Source organism: Rhea pennata, chromosome 2 (assembly GCF_028389875.1).
Source record: "Rhea pennata isolate bPtePen1 chromosome 2, bPtePen1.pri, whole genome shotgun sequence".
Taxonomy (NCBI): Eukaryota; Metazoa; Chordata; class Aves; order Rheiformes; family Rheidae; genus Rhea; species Rhea pennata.
The window spans coordinates 131,990,310-132,010,596 of NC_084664.1; the positions used below are offsets into that span (position 1 = coordinate 131,990,310).

Consider the following 20,287-nt stretch of genomic DNA (forward strand, 5'->3'; position numbering starts at 1 on the left):
CTGCTATTCCTGCTTACTCAGGTCAGCAAAAAAGTTTCTGCTTCTATTCTCACATTCCCTCTGATAAAGCGGACAGGAGATGCAATTGCTTAAATAGAGCATTAAGAGCTGCGATATATGGACAGATCATGGGGATCCCAAATAAATATAAGTGCGTCAAACCCCAACACATTTTAGCTAGAACTAATTCTGAATGCTTAGAGGAGCAGCACTGTGATCCACAGGGTGTGTAACAGTATTCATTTGCTTAATGGCATTTGTGTCTGAAGAGAGTGTATTTCAAAATCTACAGCAATGAAAATCTCAATTCCTAAAACTACAAATGCCTTTGAAAGGCTATAGTTCCAATTTACCTCACAGGAAGGGCCAGGAAAGGGATAGTATACAGTACTAAAAGAAAGTTAAAGTTGCAGATGAGTCTTAAAGACCAATAGGAATACCCTATGAAGTAATGTGTCACATAAAGACATGGTTTGGAGTAAATGATAATTTACTCCTTTTTGAATTAACTAGTTCTGGAGCCTTTAGGAGAGCTTACTGTCATGTTAAGCTTGATAAGCACATGACCGTTTCTGTCTAAGATAGTTATCTGGGGTTTGTTTACCCAAATATCAATTAACAAAGTTACAGATGTGCAAGAGCTGGCATATGCAGAACTCATCAGTCTTACAGGTGAGATCTTGCAGGTCTCACCTGTCTAAGCAGCACTATACAAATTGACTAAACTCCTTCCAGTGCCAGGTCACATCTGAAAGCAAAGTAGCCACATTCCTGTGATAGGAGATCAAACGAATAATGCACTCAGACAGCCTGACAGTTGACTATGTATTAGTAATGGGGGTCATGATGTGATAAGTGTCTGTGCAGACTAGTCCATTAGAACTTATCTGTGAGAGGGTTGGTGCTGTAGGTGCAATTGAATGGATACAGCTTGACTCTGGCACTGCATGAGAGCTATCAGCCCTCCTGGGATCTGGAGATCCCAGATACTACTGATCTTTGGAGATAGCATGATGGCTACTTGGATAGATGACAGCCACAGAAAGCACTTTCCAATATCTGAGAGCAAGGAATGCAAAAATAAGTTGAAATGTTTTTAAAGTATGATAGGGAGACCAAACATTAAGGATAAAAGAAGCTGTCTTCCAGCCGTTACTTCGTTACCCTTTCTCTCTGTATGACTTGCAACTTCCTCAACAGTACACTATTTTTTTGCTCCGAGATAAAATGTTAATATGGAAGGATTAATTCTGGAAGAGAAGAGAAAGTTGCTGTAGTGTTTCTCCATTTCAGAGCTCCCTTCCTCAAAAAGCCTGCACCAATGACAATGCATGATACAACATGAAATATATATATGATCACTGTATCCTCTTGATGGAAGTGACACCTCCCGTAGGGAGCAGAAGACAGTATCTGAAATTGTAATGCTGCTTATATGTAACATGCCCTTTCTGCACTACACATATAAGACACCAGTCAAGAAAAAAAGAAAATCCACCAAAAGAGAAGAACTAGGGCAATGAAAAGAAAAACTAAAAAGATGGGAAGAAATCCCAATGACATAGTAATGAACATATTGTACTAAGACAAGAATATCAGAGGAGAAGGCATAAAAGACAGACATAGGGTATCAACTGCAATATCAAAATGCTTGATATTTAAAGATGAAACAAAAAAGCAAAATGAGATTAGACTTAGGGAAGAAAGTCTAATGAAACTGTAGAACCCTGAGGAAAAAACAAACAAAAAAAAGAGTAACAACTGTAAAGAGAATGAGAAACAGAATGTCATATATCAAAAACTTACACAAATTTGGAAGATTAAACATAAATTAAAATTATTTGAGTGTTCAGTTTAGTTTTTGGTGTGAAAACTTTTTTTTTTTTTTTCTTGGAAGTAGGAGGAAAGAATCAGCTTCTGATCTCCAAATCAGTCTAATTATTGGACTGAGTGCAAGTTCAGAAAGCAATGGATTCTTCTCATCCTGCTTAGAGCTGCTCGTGGTGAAACCATTTGTTTAGAATTCTTCAGTTCCAACTTTTTAAGCTCCTATTGACCGTGCTACATTGGCCATATACTGTCCCTATGATAAGGGTAATATAAGAAACAGAAACAGCAAGTATCATTAACTCTGAAAACACAAGTCCTACCATATTTTTTAGGACAGCTTTTGGTTCCTGCTTTACTGCCATAATGGAAGTTGACAGATATTTTAATAAGGAAAAAAGATGAGAAAAAAATTAATTTTGCAAGAGCTGACAACACTGTATGCATCTTTCAGAATTGTTTTGTTCAGTTTATTCAGTTATTTAGACCACTATCAATTGAAATTATTTGTTGAATTAGAAATTTATAATCTTAACATTTCTTACATTTATTTTAAAAATGACTCTCACTTTTTTTTGGGGGGGGGAGAGGGGGGGCTTAGCTCTTGTCTGGCTCTGATATAAGAACAAGTACTACTTACCCACATCTCCGTATCGTCCCACTCATGCCAATTCATTTCAAAACAGATAGAAGGTCTATAGTTTAAACACAAGTTTAGATTTAGCTTTTGCATCAGGACATCTAATTAAATTTCCATAGTATTTCGGATGTAACTTGTATTCTACATTAGCTCATCTCTATTTTACTACTCTGTTGGGATGTTTTTTACGTGAGCTTTCTGGACTACATGCAGACCCAATACTACATCTTCTTTGCTTTGTTTTTATCTGTTTAATTTTATACTTTCCATAAAGCATCAGTTAGAAACATAGGTAACTTTCCATAAACAAGAAATTCTAACTGTTTAGGCCCGAGGGGACCATCAGTTAGTTAATTATTTTTTCCCCGAGTTAACTGAACCTCTAAATACCTATGCATTAGTTATAACTTCCTTAACAAAATTTGTTAAATGCTGACACTCATACACTTCTTCAGAAATTTGACAATAGGGAAAGCAAATGGCAAGTAATCCATGTAACAATAAGATCCATAGATTGAAATGGCTACTTCAGAATTTGCTTCTCTGTCTTTGCATTGGTGCCCTTTTCACACATCCAAAAAACCAGTCAATACAAAATGGGAAAGTTGGAATTAAAATTTACCAGTAAAATCTGGTTTTATTAACTATAGTAAAGAACAAAAATCAGTGAAAATGAAAAGGCTGACCATTTCAAAATGAGAATTTTTAAGTTTTCACTATTTTCTGAAAAGCTAAGTCAACATTCAAATGCACAAGCCAAAACATGAAATAACTGAGTAAAAACACAGCTTAGGTATGTCTTTTATATCTAGCATTGGCTTGCATTAGTTGTTCCAGGGCTAAGCAAGGGAGTACAGAGATTACTACTTGATATAGATAATACTTAAAAAATACCCCAAACCCTCAGAAATCCAACAGAATGTTATAATGTAACTTTATTAGACTGTACTGTAACATAAAAATTATTTAAAAATCTAAAGCTTAGGCAAAAATTTTATAAGGTAAAGCTTTATTAAATTACTAAAGTATCCTGTATGTTTGAAAACAACATTTAAAGACAATAAATGTGCTTTGTATATATTTTCTGTAGTATTGGAAAGTATTTGAAAGTGATTTTTTGGTATCCCAGAACATTAAGTTGCAACCGACTTGAAGCAAGCAATCTTAAACAATAGCAATAATGATATAACTAGCTTTTAATGTCTGAACTGAGATGTGTAAGGAATATAAACAGTATAAAAAAATGTTTTATGTTATCAGGATTACCTTTAAGAAATGTTCTTTGCATCATTCTACTTTTAAGCTACTGGCATTTTTAGGAAGGTCAAAATACTGTTTTAGTCCAGAGTGCAACTTTTTTCTATGTAAGTAAAAGATTAAATACATAACGTCATATCATGAGAAGTTATCTGGAATAATATTTATTATAAACTGCTGTGTATATGTGCTGATTTTCATTTCAGTATGGTAACAGACTCAGTATTTAATGATCACTAGTAGCAAATCTCAGTTTTTATCTGTAAATTAGAAATCTTAAGTATGCACTTCCAGGCATCTGAATGTTATAATCTTGACCAGCAGCACAGAATAAAGACATACTTATTTTGTTTGCATGATCATGAAAAAAGTAACAGAGAATCATGTCAAAGTACTGAAAGAGTAAATACTGCTTAAATCTGCATAGAAAGTAAGAAAACTCCAAATAATAAAGAAGTTTGGGGGGGAGTACACGAACTTAAATAAGCCATTATTTTATGGGAGTGAAAGGATGTTCACTGTGCTGTTCTTAAGTGCTCTACAAAGGTTTTGAACTCAGCTAATTTATACGGAGCTTTGATGAGCCTGTCCTGTAATACTTGAGCTGCATATGTTTTCTGAGAATGTTAACTTACACTTAAATGAAAAGAAAGGTTGTCCAATTTATACATATCTCAAATTTAAAATGTTGTGACAATAAGTATATTTCACATCAAGATGCAAAAGTTACACATTGCAAAAGAAAATATGCATCTTACTTTGGGTTTGATGATGGCTGACAGGGGTTAAATTAGATTTGCAGAACTGTACATGTTTGAAAGCAGAATTTCCTACTAAACCTGAAGAACATTGAGGCTTCTACTTTTTGGCTCCGAGAGGAGAGAACAACCTTCCCAATCTGATGTGTCTGCTGCAAATGAAAAGAAAATGAAATCAGTTCAAGCATAACATGGTAATTTATGGGGGTGGTAGAAAACACTATTAGAAAATTTCCTCAAAATTAAATGAGCATAATGTGGCATAACTTCTGTCTGGAGTGAATATTGGTATGATTGGTCTTCAGGTAATGCGTGTGTGTTGGTCATGTGAGAGAAGATCTAAGGTGAGATGGAAAGGGAAGGAATGGAAAGTAAGAATTTTTTATACACGCAACACGTGGAGAATTACAGATGTTTTTTATATCAATACAAAAATTCTTAGCAAAAAATGTGTAACAGTCAGGGCCAGCAGCAATGACTTATTAATGTTATTACCTGAGGACAAGGCTTATTTCGAGGTAAAAATGAATTTATTTGATTCTTCTCTCCTCTACTTCTCTCATGCGCATCAGTTAAGCGGTAACATGATGTACACTTGTGTGACTTAAATCTATCAGTCAACAAAAGACAGAATTATTTCTCATCTTATCCCAGCAGCACTCCTCCCCTTATACTGCCATTTCCACCTTCATTGTTGCTATCTACAATCATCATACGCTAAAGGTACTAACTACTCTTTCCTTACCTCTCCTCTCTCCCTTCCCCCCCAACAGGTAATACTCTCTGCTGGCCTCTTACCAGCTACATTTTTACATAGTTCATTTCTCATGGCTTTTATTTAGAAATCCTGTTCCACCAGTATTCAAACTTTGGCTAAAACTCAAAACCTGACACCTCTCAGCTCTATTTTGCAAATCCCTCAACACTAAAACCACTACAGTTTAAATTATCATTGTGAATGCCACTAAGTTACTAAAGTTGCTGTTTCTATCACTGTAAGATCAGTTGTAAATCTTCAGGTTTCCATACCCAGCTGGCAGAAATCCCTAAACACTACGCCTTCTGCCTGATCCGCTGAACCTTCCTGATTCCACAAGTGTGAATATCATCAATTTTCTGACCCTCATCGCCAGCCTTTCTCACTCCTTTCCTTGAAGGAAAACTCATCAGCCAAGACAGCACAAGTCCTGCCACCTGTAAACTTTTGCTTTAGTTCTTCAAAACATCACAAACAGCCGACTTTACCCACCGATTCCTCAGATCTGCCATTTCTCCAGCCTTTCAGGCCAAACATAAGGCGACGACTGAGAAACCTGAGCTGTTTCCCACCACCAAGACAGGCCAGAAACTTCTGATCACCTCGGGCTTCCCCAGTGCCAGTGCGCGGGACCCCTGGCTGCCTCAGTCTCCGCCTGGTCCTGTCCTATCCCCTTCCCCTGGATTCGGGAACCCCAAATTCCTTCAAGCTTTTCCCGGAATCACGGTAGTTTTTCAAATTATCTCATTTTTCCACCCCGCCTGTTCCTCCACTGCGTCAGCCTGCTCCCCTTTCCCTTCAGCCGCCGCTCCGGGCAGACAACCGCGCTGCCCGCCACGGGCGGGCGGGCTGGCCGGCGCGGCGCGGCCCCGGCCCCGGCCCCGGCCCCGGCCCCGGCCCCGGCCCCGGCCCCGGCCCCGGCCGCCACGCTCCACCACAGCGGCGGCTCCCCGGCTGCTGGCGGGGGGGTGGGGGTGGGGAGGGAACGCGCTTCCGTATCAGCGCCTGGAAGAGGAGCCCGGCGTCCCCGGGCGACTGGTGACGTCGGCCGCGAACGCTGCGCTCCCATTGGCTCTCAGGCTGGCGAAGCGCGGCCAATCGCGGGGCGAAGCGCAGCTGCTCGCGGCTGCCCCCTCCCCCCGCTCCCTTTGGGGCCGGCCCCTTGGCGCGGAGGGGGGGGCTCGGCGGCCCGCGCGGGCGGGGTCACGTGACCGTCTGTTTACATCCTCTCAGCTGTCGGGGGCCCCTCCTCCCCTCGCGGCGTCTCGCAGCGGCGCGGGCAGCGGCGGGACGCTGAAAGGGGGCTACCGGGGGGCCCTACCACCCTCCGCCCCTGCGCCTACGTCTCTCCTTCCCCCCCCGCCAAGGAGAGGAGAGGGGGTCTCGCTGCTCCTCGCCCCGGCGCGGGGCCTTGGAGCGCGCTGCAGGACGGTGAGTGCCGTTCGCGCGGAGGTGGCCGCCCGAGAGCCGGGGCGGGCAGTGGCGGCGGCGGGGAGGGGGGGGGGGGAGCGCGGCCAACGGACGGCGGTAACGTCCGCGGCGTGGCCGGAGCGGGGCCTCGCGCCCCCTTGCCCCCCCTCCCCCGCCCCCGGGCGCTCTGGTCCCGCTGTTCGTTGGCCCCGCGCGCGCACGGCCTCGGCTCGCGGCGGGGGTTGGGGGGGGCGGTTCCGCGCCGCTGGGACGGGGCGAGGGCCGAAGGAGTCGGGCCTCCCTCGGGCCTGCGGGGAGGGGAAGCCCGGGACGGGCAGAGCGCGTACGCCCTCGGCAGCCCGTTCCTCCTCCTCCTCCCCTGCGAGCGCCGCCCGCCGTGTCCCTTCGCTGCCTGCGTAGTAAGTAATCCCGGGCCCGCAGAGGGTGTTCGTGTGGCTGCCGTGGGTCCGAGCAGGTGTGAGGGGACGTGAATTTAGTGGGGAGAGGGGTTGGGGAGGAAGAGGCTCCAGCCTCGGAATCCGGACTTTTTTTTTTTTTTTTTTTTTGGGGGGGGTGGGGGTGGGGGAAGCGCTCGTCCCCCGCAGAGGTGCCGAGCTCTGCCTCCTCCCCTCGGAGTTCTTGGCGTTGGGGGAAACGGAGTGGGGCCGGGAGCTCGCGTGTTTTCCCTTTCAAGGCCTAATAACGTCGAGTATTGTAGGGGGGTTGCGTCTTCGAGGTCGAAGCATTGTGGAGGGAGCAAATGGGATTGTGAAACAACGTTTTGTTTTGTTTCAAGGAAAAAAGCTGTCAGCCGGGGAAGGTTATTTCTTGCCCTCAGAAGTGGTGGTGTGGCAGCAGAGGGAGGAGAGAGATACTTTGTTTACACACATGAAGCGTATAAAACGCAGGATAACTGGTTTTCGTCTCTTACGCCAGAGCAGACAGACGGTGTGCGTCGCTGGCGGCAGCCGCGAGAAGATGCAGAGGATGCCTCAGCCCCCCCCCCCCCCCCCCCCCTTTCCATAAACGCACATTTCGTTTCTGTTTACATTGCGGTCTCGGCTTCGGTGGAGAGCCGCGCAGGGGGAGGAGCAGGAACTAGCTCCAGGGCAGCCACCCGCTCCCGCGCCTGTTTTCTTTGTTGTTATCTGCTCGGGGGCGGCGTCCTGGGGTCACCTCTGCCTGCAGCTTATCCGCCGCCCGCGGTTAGCGCCGGCCCGCCTCGCCCGGCGCCGCGGGCCGCCGCTGCTGTGCCCGGGCGGCTTTGCGCCTCGCCTCCGTCGCCGTCGCCCTCCGCCCCCTGCCTCGGCCTGTTTCGAAGGCTCGAGGTGAAGTTTGAGCAAGGGGAAGGGAAGGAGCCGTGGCATTTCTGAGAGACGCAGTCGGCAGCCTGCACCTGGTTTGTGCGGCTCTGCCCTTTTTGCCAGCGAAAGGGAGAGAAATAAAAAAAGGAGGGGAAAAACCCCTGAAGTATAATAGAGAAGATTTTTTTTTTTCTTGGTGGTGAAAGGCAAAGAAAAACATATTTAGAGCCTTAAGTAAGGAAGGAGATGACGCTGCTGCACTGTGGTGATAGTGCATGTATACCTGCAATGCCTTTATAACTACTATTCTGTTAGAGGGTGTAGTGTGTTTCCCTGTCAAGTTTTTACTCGGGTCAAGGCCAGCTGAGTTCCACACTTTGCCAGGGAGGTAAGGTTTCTTCTGATAACGAGCAGTAAACTGTGGCCACACAAAAAAGTCACAGATGAGGGTAGTCAGCACTTTAATGAATTGATGAAGCTACTCAATCCCTCTTGACCTGATTCCCTCCATATTAAAGAGAATGCTTTTAAGATGCAAAAATCTAGTGCTTAGAATTAGTAAATACTGAAACTGAGAGTGCCTTTGTAACTGTAATTCATTATTCATTGTAAATGAATCATAATGTGTGATGCATTTTTTTCCACAGGACTCTTACCTTACTCTGGGCATTGGACAGACTGTCTCTGGAATGAATCAGACTTGAATAAATTTTCTCTGTAGGGCTCCTACCTGATTTGTTGGAAAAGCTTGAAAAACATTTTGGATGTGTAGGTGGACAAATGTGTGAAAAGTCCAGAACAGAATCTTAACTAACTTGGGAAGAATAAAGAAAATATAAAGTAGTAATGTAAGAAATATGCGAGTGAGGTCAGAGTATCACAATCAAGGCTTTGGAGATGGACACTTAGCCAGATGTTCTTGATAATGGTCAGTGCCCCTCAGAAATGCAAGGGAGAACAATTGGATTTTGTTGGGAGGTCTGCTAGTGAGAAAGATGTCATCAAACTGCAGAAACAGAAAAGATAATGTAATACTGAATTTATACCCTGGACAGCTGAATAATATCTCTGTGTCTCTATAGTGTTAGGTTTCTTGCCATCATAATCCCACGTCTTCACTCCAGAATCCTGGTAAAAATCTTTCAGCCTCTGTTAAGTGGCTTTTCTGTTTTTAATCTAATCTTAGTGTTCTCTTTTATTTCTTGCTCTAGATATTTGACCAAGTCTTGCCATTTTTATAATACTCATCTTGCCATATTGATGAGTTTTGTTTTATCTTCTGTTTTTCTTTCAGTGACTGCCAGGCCCCAGCGTCTCCTTTAGAAAGACTTCTGTGTAATAAGAGACTAAGAATAGAAAGCAGCTACCAGACTTGCATCATAGTTTTCTGTTCATGTGGTGGACGATACCAGAGTAGTCAACTTGCCTATATTTTGGTGACCTAGAAGCATAGCTGGTTTGAGATCGTACATGGGTATTCTGAAACTACAGGTAGGCTTGGGCATAATATTGGTGGAAGTGTCAAGAGAGCGTTATTCTCTGTGACTTTTCTTAGGCAAATGTGAAAGAAAACAATAACACCTTTAACTCTGCCAAATTTCAAATTCCTACTCTGATGCATAGTTAGTAATACAATGTTTTCCACTCCTCCCCCCCTTCAGAGATGTTCCTAAAACTTAATACAGAGAAAATATTTTTTTTCAAGCAATGTTTCAGAAAGTTTGATGTTGTAGTTCAAGATTTTTCCAAAGCAACACATTAAAAGTAATTTTGAAATTAGTATCCAGTATGGGAATATGCATCCTAGTTTTCAATGCATTGTGGAAATAACTGGAAAATACAGGTATTGGCCTGCAGTGTTTCAGGGTGAATGTCTTTATCCTGACTCGTTCTTTTAATTTCCTACTTTGTTCTCATTTTCAATAGTAATGTCACAGAGATCTAATGTTTTGTTGTGCTGTACTAAAAGTGATTCTCTGAAGCTGGTCATTAATTAGCTCATAGGTTAAGAAAAATCCCTTGAAATCTACAGGCTTGGCACAGTCCTTCCTGCTAGCATCAGTGAATATTATCTGATTATTTTACCCACTTAGAATATAAAATTAACAATGCAAAGGCTGGAAGAATGTGTGCCATTTTGTTTTGTAAATGAATAATCAGACACATGATTTGCTTACAGGCACTTGAGGCATCTTCTGGCAGGGTTAGAAGTTGATCTATGTGCTTCGTCTTTTCTAACAAAAGTGTACCTTGTGAAGTAGTGACTCAAAAAGCAGCATGAGAAGATATTTCTGTTTCTGTGCTATTTGGTTTAGTTTTATTAACTGTCCTTAAAACAGTGGTGTAGGAATATTTTGTTACATTGTTTTACTATCAGTCCACGTTTGATAAATGTCTGGAAAAGCACTGATCAAATGGGAGGAATGTGAGGGTTTTTTTGAAGGAGAGCTTTTTTATTTAACTACTTCACAGAAGCATGATAATACATTTTTATTTCTTCCTTTTTCTCTTAGAGCTCTAGAGAGTGAAGCAGTTTGTATTAAATGTGGGTATAATTGCATTAAAACATAAGGAAACAGCTGCTGTGCTCCATTTCCTGTAAGGCTTATTTGTATGTACTGGATGTTAATGAGAGACTTCAGGCCTACTGAACACAAGCTCTTGTGTTGCTCATGCTATGTTGTTTTAAGAAAACTGGGCTGGACTTTCAGGCATTGAAGAATTTGTAGCAGCTCTAGGATGTTGAATATCATTTTTTTCCCCAGCAGTAAATGGTTACCCAGCTGCCATTCAGAAGAGTAATGTTATTTTTTTCTCCTTTTTGTCCTCCTGGTACATCATATCAAATTTCTATTTGAGAGTCAGTGTTACTACTTCAAAGTTGGCAGTGAAGTTAAGTCATTTAGGAGCTTAAAAACCTGATGATTTTGTGTATTGATTCTTTTTAAAAAATATGTTCAGATATCTGATTTGCAAGATGCATACCATTTCTTATAGGAGCTTATTGGAAACTTGAAAAGTAACAAAGTATTTATACTCTTAAAATTTACAAGGACTAAAATGTCTTTAAAAGTTGCAGTTAATCCCCAGAAACTTGTTTCTGAAGCAGGAGGTATTGGAAGTTGCTTTTAGAAAACATTATAGTTCTGTTACTGTACACCATAACTGAAAAACAAGTCAAGTATCTCTTAAAGAATTATATCTGTCCCTTAAATTTATGCCCCAAAACATAAGCTTTGCTTCCCTGTGAAGATAAAACAGTGTTTTAGAGGTTATTGTAGAGCAGTTAAACATCACTACCAACAAAAAACCCCTACAGTCTTAAAATAGCGTAGGGGTGACATCAGGAGTCACCATGGTAACTTCTAGTCTACATATTCTGATGTATTCTTGGGTGGAGGAGTTGTAGAGTGGGGAAGTGAACGTGCAACAAGAATAAACTGTTTCTCTAGTTGGAAGGTTGTTTTGTGGCAGAAAATGACTTGGACTGCACTGCTCATGAGATGCTTTTAATGAGGGCTAATTTTGAAGATCTGGCTTTGCTTTATATAAGACTTAGTGAAGAAGGCTAGTATATTACAAATGTAGAACACTGATTTCTGTGAATTGTAGGAAGATTAATTTTGAGATGGAAAGGTAACTTAATACTGAGGCTTAGGATTTTTTTCTGAATTCTTACATTGTACTCAATTTTCCTAAAGCAGTATTTGTTCAGGATATTGTTACAAAATTATTGCTAAACTTGGATTTGCAAATCCTAGTTTTTCTAGGGTATAACAGAAGAGAAATGAATTTAATGTTTAAAAGCTTCTTTGTTACATTCTGGATTGTTTCACCGCAAAACCGTACAAATGAGCTTAAGCCTAGATTCAAGTAGTTTGATAGCAACATGGGATATTAGTTCCACACTGCAGATACCAAAAGATACTTTAACATAGGTGTCTAGTTGTATTTTTAGGTGCTATGGAGTATCTGGTTGTCAGCATAGAGCTGTTAGGTATGTTACAGGATCTACTGAAGACCTTTCTTCTGTAGTAAAAGTTAAATGCCAGGCAGGATAAATCTAGAGATAAGTGAGCAGTGAGAGAAAGGGCAGCTTTTGTCTCGGTTGCTAACGGACAAGCTTTACAAGAGGTTGTGGCTAGTTGTACACGAACATGGTTGCTGTGAATGGGATCTCTGTTCTGAGAGTTTTGAGAACCTTGTAGTGATACACTGCAAAAGTTCCTGCCTAGGTTTCTGTGAAGTGTTTACAGGTCTGGAGTGTCTCTGCTTTGTCCCTGGTCTCTTCTCTTAGAAATTTTTTGGCTGATGATACATCAACTTTCCTGGTTGCTTTTCCTGTTCCAGCTGTCATATTCCTTTTCAAGGACACTTCCTTCAGCCTTCTTTAGTTTCTCTGTACTGATTAGGAGTTCTTAACTCACATGATGACAGCAGCTTTTCTTCTGCCCACACCTTGTCCTTTCTTCCTCCCCATAAGTAAGAAGTTAGACTTCTAAAGCTAATTGCTGCCATAGCATAGACCAAATAGCTGGTAATTACCATGAGCATCTAAAATGGCACTAGAAGTCTGTGTTGCAAAGCACCTAAATCACTCTCCCATATCTCAGTGTTTTGTTATTACTCTTACTGTTGAGGACTATAGCAAGACAGTGGACTGTGCATAATTTTAATGGGAAATTAACCACTTTTGAAAACTATTGTCAGAATGGATAGAACAACTTGGTAATGCTGGGTAATTTTTGCATCTGGAGGCATTTGACAGTGTCATTGGGGAGTTTGTAGCTGATGTCTATAACTGCTTTTATAGATTAAGAGGTAAGAGGTAAAATCAAATTGGAGTCCTGTAATAGTAGTTTAAGACATTGAGAGGAAGTATGTAATGTTATATACAAAACATATATGCTAGTGAATGTAATTATTGAAAATATTTATATAGGTATTCACCTTCAGGCAAAACAAGTAATGTTTGTTATTGGTTGCAGCTGTCTTCAGGAGTGAAGGGGGACTTAACTTCAAAGAGAACATCTCGTAGATGACATGTCTTATTTGATTCTTTTTATATTTTGTTCTAAAAACAGAGAGGTTTATAGCTACCATATATAAGGTGATAAAGTTATTCAAACTGTTTATGCTAATAATCAGCTAGTAAAATCCAGAATATCCAGAAAGTGATATGTTTGTAGTGTGCTTGTCCCAAATGAAAAGCTTCAGTCCCATAAATAATTGTTTTAACATGGGGAGAGGGAGTAGGACCATGTGGGAAGGAGATGAAAAGGGGTTGCTGTTCTTACGACTTACTTGTGGTATATCTGTAGGAGATACTTTCAGTAGGCATTCAGGAATTACAATGCAAATTCCCTGACAAATGCTGGAAAGAAAAAGCCAGATAATACTGCTCAGTCCAGTGAGGGTCACTGTGCTATTTAATGGTCTACATAGTGAAATCAAAAGAGCAGAGATTTGGAGGCCCTGTTTTGGTAATCATGTCTGCAACACAACTGTCTTTATTTGAAAGAACTGGCTAACACTTGTGCAAGTTATGAAAGCATGAACTTCTAAGATCAATACATGAGATGCTTAGTTTCAGCAAAAAGTTTCAGCAAAAAGTTTCCTGCATTATTAATAGTTTCATGTAGTCAGGAATGCTAAGCGTATTCTTACTAGGACATCAGTTTGCCATTGAAGGAATTGGTTTCCCTCAAAATCTTTCTCTGAGACTCAGAATGTACTTGTTTGCTCTTGTTGATGTTGGATTCTGTCAGGTGAAGTCTGCTAGCTCTTCTGCTGAGGCATGTGACCTTGCTGTTCGTTTGCAAAACTCTCCCCTTGACCCTTTTGAAAATAAAATGAGTTGCAGATTTTTGTTTCCATTCAGAGTGGTCACCTGCAATGTAATTGTTTAATCTTTACTGTGGTGATGCTCTTTGAACAAACTCCAGATTTGTCATTATTGCAGTCAGTAGGTTGGTGAAACTGGCAGGACAATGAAAAGTTGAGTTACTGAGTTTCTTTATAACTTCCAGTGAGCTGACAGTTGCAGCATATGAATCCCACAGGCTCTAATCGCTGCTTATTTACTGCAGTTAATAATGTATTCATTGTGACTAAGACTCATTACTGCCTAGTTCCCTGAGGTTGTTTTATCTTCTGGAATAACTCAGTTCTAAAAGTTCTCAGGAGAGGGAAAAAAAAAAAAAAAAAAAAAAAAAAGCCAGTGTAGGATTCAACTTCTCTGTTCTGGCATGCTTTGGATAAATGAGTTGTTCTTGGCACGACTAAAGCAGGTTATGTGACTGCAGCAGCCTCTCGTGTTACAATCTGTAAACTACACTTCTGTCAGGTGAAAACCAGGTGCTTTTCATGACTGAAAAGAAATTACGGGGTAGGGTTAAGGGGATGAAGACTTCACTTTTGCTGTTGAAGTGCACAGCTGCTACATGAAACAGTGATGAAAGGTTATCAGCTTCCATTTTGTGATGGAATAGTTATCTGACCACCTTGAAATGGTTACTCAGGCATTTCAAAATGCTCTGAACCCAGACACAGTATATAGTCCTTAGTTACTAATTTTCAGGTGTGAACATCTGCAGTTGCTAGTACTATAAGTAACTTTGTAACTTTGGAGCAATATTTTTATAGTACTTGATTCTTACCTGGAAACAAAACAATATATAAGAATTTTCAAATTAAATGTGCATATGTATTTTGTTTTTGGCCTTTAAAGAAGACCTGGGAGAGGTTTTTGTTCAAGTATTTGCCATTTTTGGCCGTACTAAAAACTGGTGTGATTTCAGGCCCCCTTGAGGCTGCTGTTTAGAGACAAGAGGCAAGTTGGAACATTTATAAAGAGTAATTAACCACTTGAGCAAAGTTCTGAAATAATGACTAACAAGTTCTATTCAGTTTTAGGCATTGTTAACTATATGAAATTGTATTGTTTTTAATATTTACCATTTTTGAAAGCTGTATTTTGTAATCTTATCTAGAGAAGCTTGTCAATATCTTAGACTAGGCAGACTAGAAGTGAAATATAAGAGTAAGCAAACCAGTTTTTCTTATAAACTACTAAATGATTCCCTTTGCTTGCTTTTCCTCTTCTGTCCCTGTCAGTCACCTTTGAAAGGATACCTTAAGCCAAGACTGCTATAAAGGAATGTCAATAACAATGTAAAAATATTTGTTTTTTTCAAAGAGAGGATAAGTATAGAAAATCTTAACCTAAATGAAAAGGAAACATTCTTGTAGCTGTCTTATTTTTAAATTACAAGTCTCTTTTTTTTCTATAACTGAACATGAGTTTTTCGTTAGTGCATTCTTTTTAGACTATGATTGAGAAGACAGCCAGAAGTTGTTTTTTCCTACGTTTATGCAAGTTTTTAACAGAAATCCCTTGGAACTCAGGTGAATAAACATAACTCCAGCTTCCTTCAAAAAGTAATTAAACAGTTTCTTACTGGGCATAGTTTTGTGTCCTTAAAATAAATCCATAGAATCCTGTCTTGGATCAGTTATTCCTTTTGAAACAGTCTGCTTAGGCGCAAAGGAAAGGTTAATTTTTGTTGTAGGGCTTTGATCCTGATTTAGCTTTTTATATTTGAAGTTATTACTGATTCCTTAGTGCTATAAAGTAAAACTAGGCCCTGCTTATACACACACACACACACACACACACGTTTAGCCATATTAAATAGCTTCAAAATTTGGGCCATAAGGAAGCAATACATCTGTCATTATCAAAACTCCTGGTAACTGGGCTTGATTTAAGTGCTGATGACTTTTGAAACATTTTGAGGAAATCTGAGTGAGTAGACTGCAGAATTAATTTCAATATAAGGTTAACATTTGAACTGCCACTTTCTAGCAAGGGGCTTTCAAATATCACTTGCAATAATGGTTTCAGAATTATGTCTGACTGAATGAATGTAAGTCTGTCATCTGAGTTTTCATTTAAGTGTGCACAGCTTTGTATGTGATGCTTTATATGGATCCTTTCAGTAACTGAGTGTAGATATTCAGTCTACCCTGTAACTGGCACTTGGAGCATTTACCTTACTTCCTGCACACATGCATGTGCTTGCATAGGTCTTTTAGTCAACCCCCAAACCCCATGGTCTCCAGCAGTTGGTGTGGACCCTTAGTGCCCTCCAGTAATTAGCTCTTCCAGTTGTTTCTCACATACCCGCACCCCAGCACACCCACTACCCCTGGCTTCCAAGCCACTTCTCATGCTCTCTGGCTAATGCAGCTTGGTATTTGCTAGCCATCACACACTGATGTAGGAACCCTTCTCCACTCCCATTTTTGTCACCACAGACATGCAGGCCCTGTGAACTGTGATCCCACTCCAGTTGCTGGCACTCAGACCTCTATATGTACACTTGCACACAGGATAGTGAGTCCCCTCATCCAGGAAAATAGAAGTAGAGTTTAATGAGATGACAGGACAGATAGTGATGACTAGATGCAGGGCATGGCCAGGCAAGTGTACTGACCAGCAGCCTGTTCACAGGAGACTGGCCCCTTTTATCCCCTTACCCCTCTGTTTTCCTACACTTGTTCCTCCCAGAACCACCCTGAAGCCTCCCTTTCCCTGCCTTTGGTTCCTCCTCTAAACCTCCCCAAGTAAGTCTTGTACAATCCCCAAGTGCTCTTTCTCTGCATCTTATAAGAGGTCTCGTATCTCCCTATGCAGTGATGCCCCTCAGTCTGTAAGGTGCTCTGGAGAGCTGAACCCTTCCTGTTGACCAGGTGCTGGTGGCTCCCCTGGGTTAGCCCTGGGAGGAGTTGGGTCATGGTGTTCATTTGGGTTCTCCCACCTGCCAGGCTGCCTCTGCTTTTTTGTGAGTGTGGAGATGAGCCTTTTATCACATAACTTTCAGTTTTATCTTTCAAATGTGCTGGAAAATAAGCTGTCTAATCCCATGTGAGCATAGTTGAATGCTTGCAAAAGTGAAATCTGCAGTAGAAGTAACAGGCTGTCCATGGAAGTGTGAATTAAAGTGATATTGTTAAAAAAGCAAAACTTACTCTAAAATGCTGCCTTTAAGTAGATTTTTTTTTCCGAATAGCAACAGGAATAGGGAGAATGCTAGAATGACTATAAGAAATTGCGTGTGGAACTAGGTTTGGTAATGATACTAATGCTCTAAACTTTCATTTGTAAACAGAGTTGAATGTATCTTCTGAACGATTTTTGCATTTGTGTAAAGATTTTGATATACTTTATAAATCCATCTATTTCATATTTGATTTGTAGGTCTTGATAGCTTTGATAAATGATACTTTTATCAGTTAAGAGCTGTGAAGGATGGATAATACTGGTTTTACATAAAGTAGGCACTGAACATTTTAAGTAAATGGGATTTTTGGATGAAGCTGAGCCGTTTTAGGGGATGCTGTTGCTTTACAGATTTATATGGTGTACCTGCAGAATGAAGCAGACTGACATAGGCTTCTAAAGTGTGAGAAGCCTTGGAGATGCACAGATTTTGAGGATTAAAGGGAAGAAAGGTGTGTGTTTTTTTTTTTTTTTTGACACGATAAGTTAGAAGTAATTGTTAGATTTTTTTTTCTCTCTTAAACCAGAGTAAAATTGGTGAATTCAATATGACTGTCTTAGATTGCATTAGTGAAAGAATTTAGGAATTATTTGAGAGTAGAAGATTTTTGCATCAGAGTTCAAAGGAACAGAGAAGAGAAATGGAGAATGAAGGATCAGACCTTACTCGCCCCCCTTAAAGATTAAAGGCCAAAGTAAATAAAGTAACTACTTAAAAACATGCTATTGTATTATGCTGGAACATATCAGGAATCTAGTAAACATCTTGTTAATAAACCTGGAGTGTTTTTTTCCTTTTAAAGGACTGTGTGCCTGCATTACTGAAGATTTATATATATATAGAGAGAGAGATATGAAGATTGTGCTTGCTTTCTCTCTGTGAGATACCAGATTCCACCTAGCAAAAACCTACTAGCAGATGTGCTATTGAGGGATGATAGTTCAGGTTTGGTACAGTAGACACCAAATTTTATCAATTTAAATAAACTTTGAGATTCTTAGAGAAACATTTTGATAGTAAAATACTAAAAATTCTGTAATCTTACTATGTGCTATTGTGATACTTTTGGAAAAAAAATTCTCTAAAGCTAAAAAACCCAGAGGTCTTAGTACACTTGGAGCTTGGTAAGTTGTTTTTTGTCTGAAGTTGGACTACTATTTTTTTTTTTTTTGGTAGAGGCTGCAGTAAATACATAGCTCTAAGATGAGGTTTCAAGTGACAGGAATGTAACCATCTTCTATTTTTACACTTGACCTCGTTTCTATTTTCTTTTGCTAAAAGCAACAGGCGTATGTTCTGTTGCTGCTGGAAGTGAGTTATTTAAATAACTTGAAATGTTTATGTGCAGCAAGCTTTCAAACTCCCATCAGTGGCTGAACTAGTGAATATATTGTTGTAGGCCACATTTAGTCCTCTCAAAATTATATGAACTATGACTTGATCTGTTTAAGACTGGCTGCAGAGGCTACGTTTATAGAAAAAGGTTAGGAGAGTATGTTTCAGTTTTTGCACTAAACTTGTTTTGTATTTCATTCTAAAAGTTTTTTTTTTTCCTCCTCAAAACTATTAGTTGTTTTATGAAGGTGATTCTGAAGGGAAAGGAGCATCATATTACTGTCTAGTTTAATGAATATCATTAATGTTCCACAGATAATCACTTACGTGAACTACAGTTCTGTGTTTTCTGGGACAGAGTTGTGATTATAAATGTCCTGCTAACTTGAGGTGAAGCTTCTTGGATCCCTCATAACAAGAGGCTTTAATATGTAAATCTTTTGAAGGCCTAGATGACAATGACTACTTGTGGATAACTTTTTAAGAACAGCATATATAAATATATATAAATTTATATCAGGATATTGATTTCTGCATCAAGAAAGCCTAACGTTTAAAAATGAAGTGTAAGCAATCAGGTTGTCTGACTTTTTTTACTAAAAAATTCAAGTTAAGTTTATCTTAAATTGTTTTGACTGTCTTCACATCACCACAAACTTAGTCATTAAGTGGTTCCTTTCATAAAGAGAAATGGACTTTGGTTTAAAAACATTGAGGATTTGGTTTGTTCTTTATGTCAAAGGTGTCTGCTTAAATGACGTATGATTAGTATAATGCTAAGCCCTGCAGAAATGTTTGTGTCACTTGTATGCCTTATGCTTTTTCAGACTAACTGACCAGGATTAGATTCTTAAGTTTTTTTTTGCACATCTTATACAGCTCTTCTGCTTCTTAACCATTGACTTCTGTGCTTTATGTAAACCTGCTTGAAATGATTATTCTGTATTAAACACTCCTGTACAAAGTGGTTGTGGAAATGAATTTTGCAGCCTGGCCATTCTGTAGCTAGCTGATTCCTGTGAAATATGTGCACATACAGCAGTTTCTTTTGAAAAGCAGGTGCATGATACAGACTAAGTGAATATCAGACATTTGTATGTTTTGAACATCACTGATTTCTATTTGTCTTAGGAAGTCCTGATATTTTAAAGCCTTGCCAGGGAACTAGCCAATATTATCTGGTACACCTTCTTTCTGTTGGTCTGTTAGATTCTCTAGAGCAGCTTTTTTTCTTTCCTCTTCCTCCCAGCGTAATAAAGCAGTACTCTGAGGTCTAATTTATACTTGGCAGGCTTAAGTAGTCTTGGCCTGAGAATAGGCAGCGCTGTAAGCACACCTATCAGGAGCTGACTCCTTTTAAGAGAGTATACTGCAAGGAGACTGTTGCCAGCTTGTTTCAAAGACACCGCTGTCTGAGGAAGGATAGTGTGTTGCCTTCCCCCCTCCCTCCTGCCTCCATATTGGACACTGGGTTAAGCCGACATCCTTTTTCTTTGCTTAGGAGCTCTCTTAATGGAACTATGGTAGGTTACTGGGTCATTGTAGGCTCTGCAGAGGGAGGAAGGAGCAGTTTGTGGATCACGCATCACCAAACTTCTTGGGCTGGTGTGGGAGAGAAACAGTATAATTGATTTGAAATACACAGCTGAGAGGATACTTTTGAACACACAAGTTATAAAAAAGTAGAACTTGGTTTTCACTCAAAGACATATAATATCTTGAGAGGGTGGTGTTACTAATTTCCATATGGCTGAATACTAGTCAGAAGCAACAGACTGGCACCTATGGAACCTATTACTGTTTTGTTGACACTTACTATCAGTGTGCATTGTGGAAAAAAAGCATGCTCGCTGGCAAGGAAGCATTACTGGAACTGTGTAGTTACACCACTGCTGTCTCATACTGTCTCATAGGTGTCGGTTTTTGTCACCATC

At 40.3% G+C, this 20,287-nt stretch overlaps 1 protein-coding gene and 1 long non-coding RNA gene across 11 annotated transcripts in view; one reads left to right on the forward strand and one right to left on the reverse strand.

The window, feature by feature from the left end:
• Positions 1-6,086, reverse strand: part of LOC134137431 (uncharacterized) — a 35,068-nt gene extending 28,982 nt beyond the window's left edge. For all 3 annotated transcript variants that reach the window (XR_009957692.1, XR_009957693.1, XR_009957694.1), the window contains exons 1-4: positions 5,732-6,086; positions 4,978-5,092; positions 4,483-4,634; positions 2,468-2,522 (exon numbers count right to left, since the gene is read on the reverse strand). This is a non-coding gene — a long non-coding RNA (uncharacterized LOC134137431). The remainder of the gene's footprint in view (positions 1-2,467; positions 2,523-4,482; positions 4,635-4,977; positions 5,093-5,731) is intronic.
• A 391-nt stretch (positions 6,087-6,477) lies between these two features.
• PCMTD1 (protein-L-isoaspartate (D-aspartate) O-methyltransferase domain containing 1) overlaps positions 6,478-20,287 on the forward strand; it is a 49,810-nt gene continuing 36,000 nt past the window's right edge. The window contains exons 1-2 of one of the 8 annotated variants that reach the window (XM_062570368.1): positions 6,582-6,670; positions 9,248-9,444. The gene's annotated coding sequence lies outside the window, so the exon portion shown is untranslated. Of the gene's footprint in view, positions 6,671-7,001; positions 7,069-8,692; positions 8,722-9,247; positions 9,445-20,287 lie in introns of those variants that run through there. The other 7 variants (XM_062570367.1, XM_062570372.1, XM_062570370.1 and 4 more) reach the window with 7 other exon arrangements.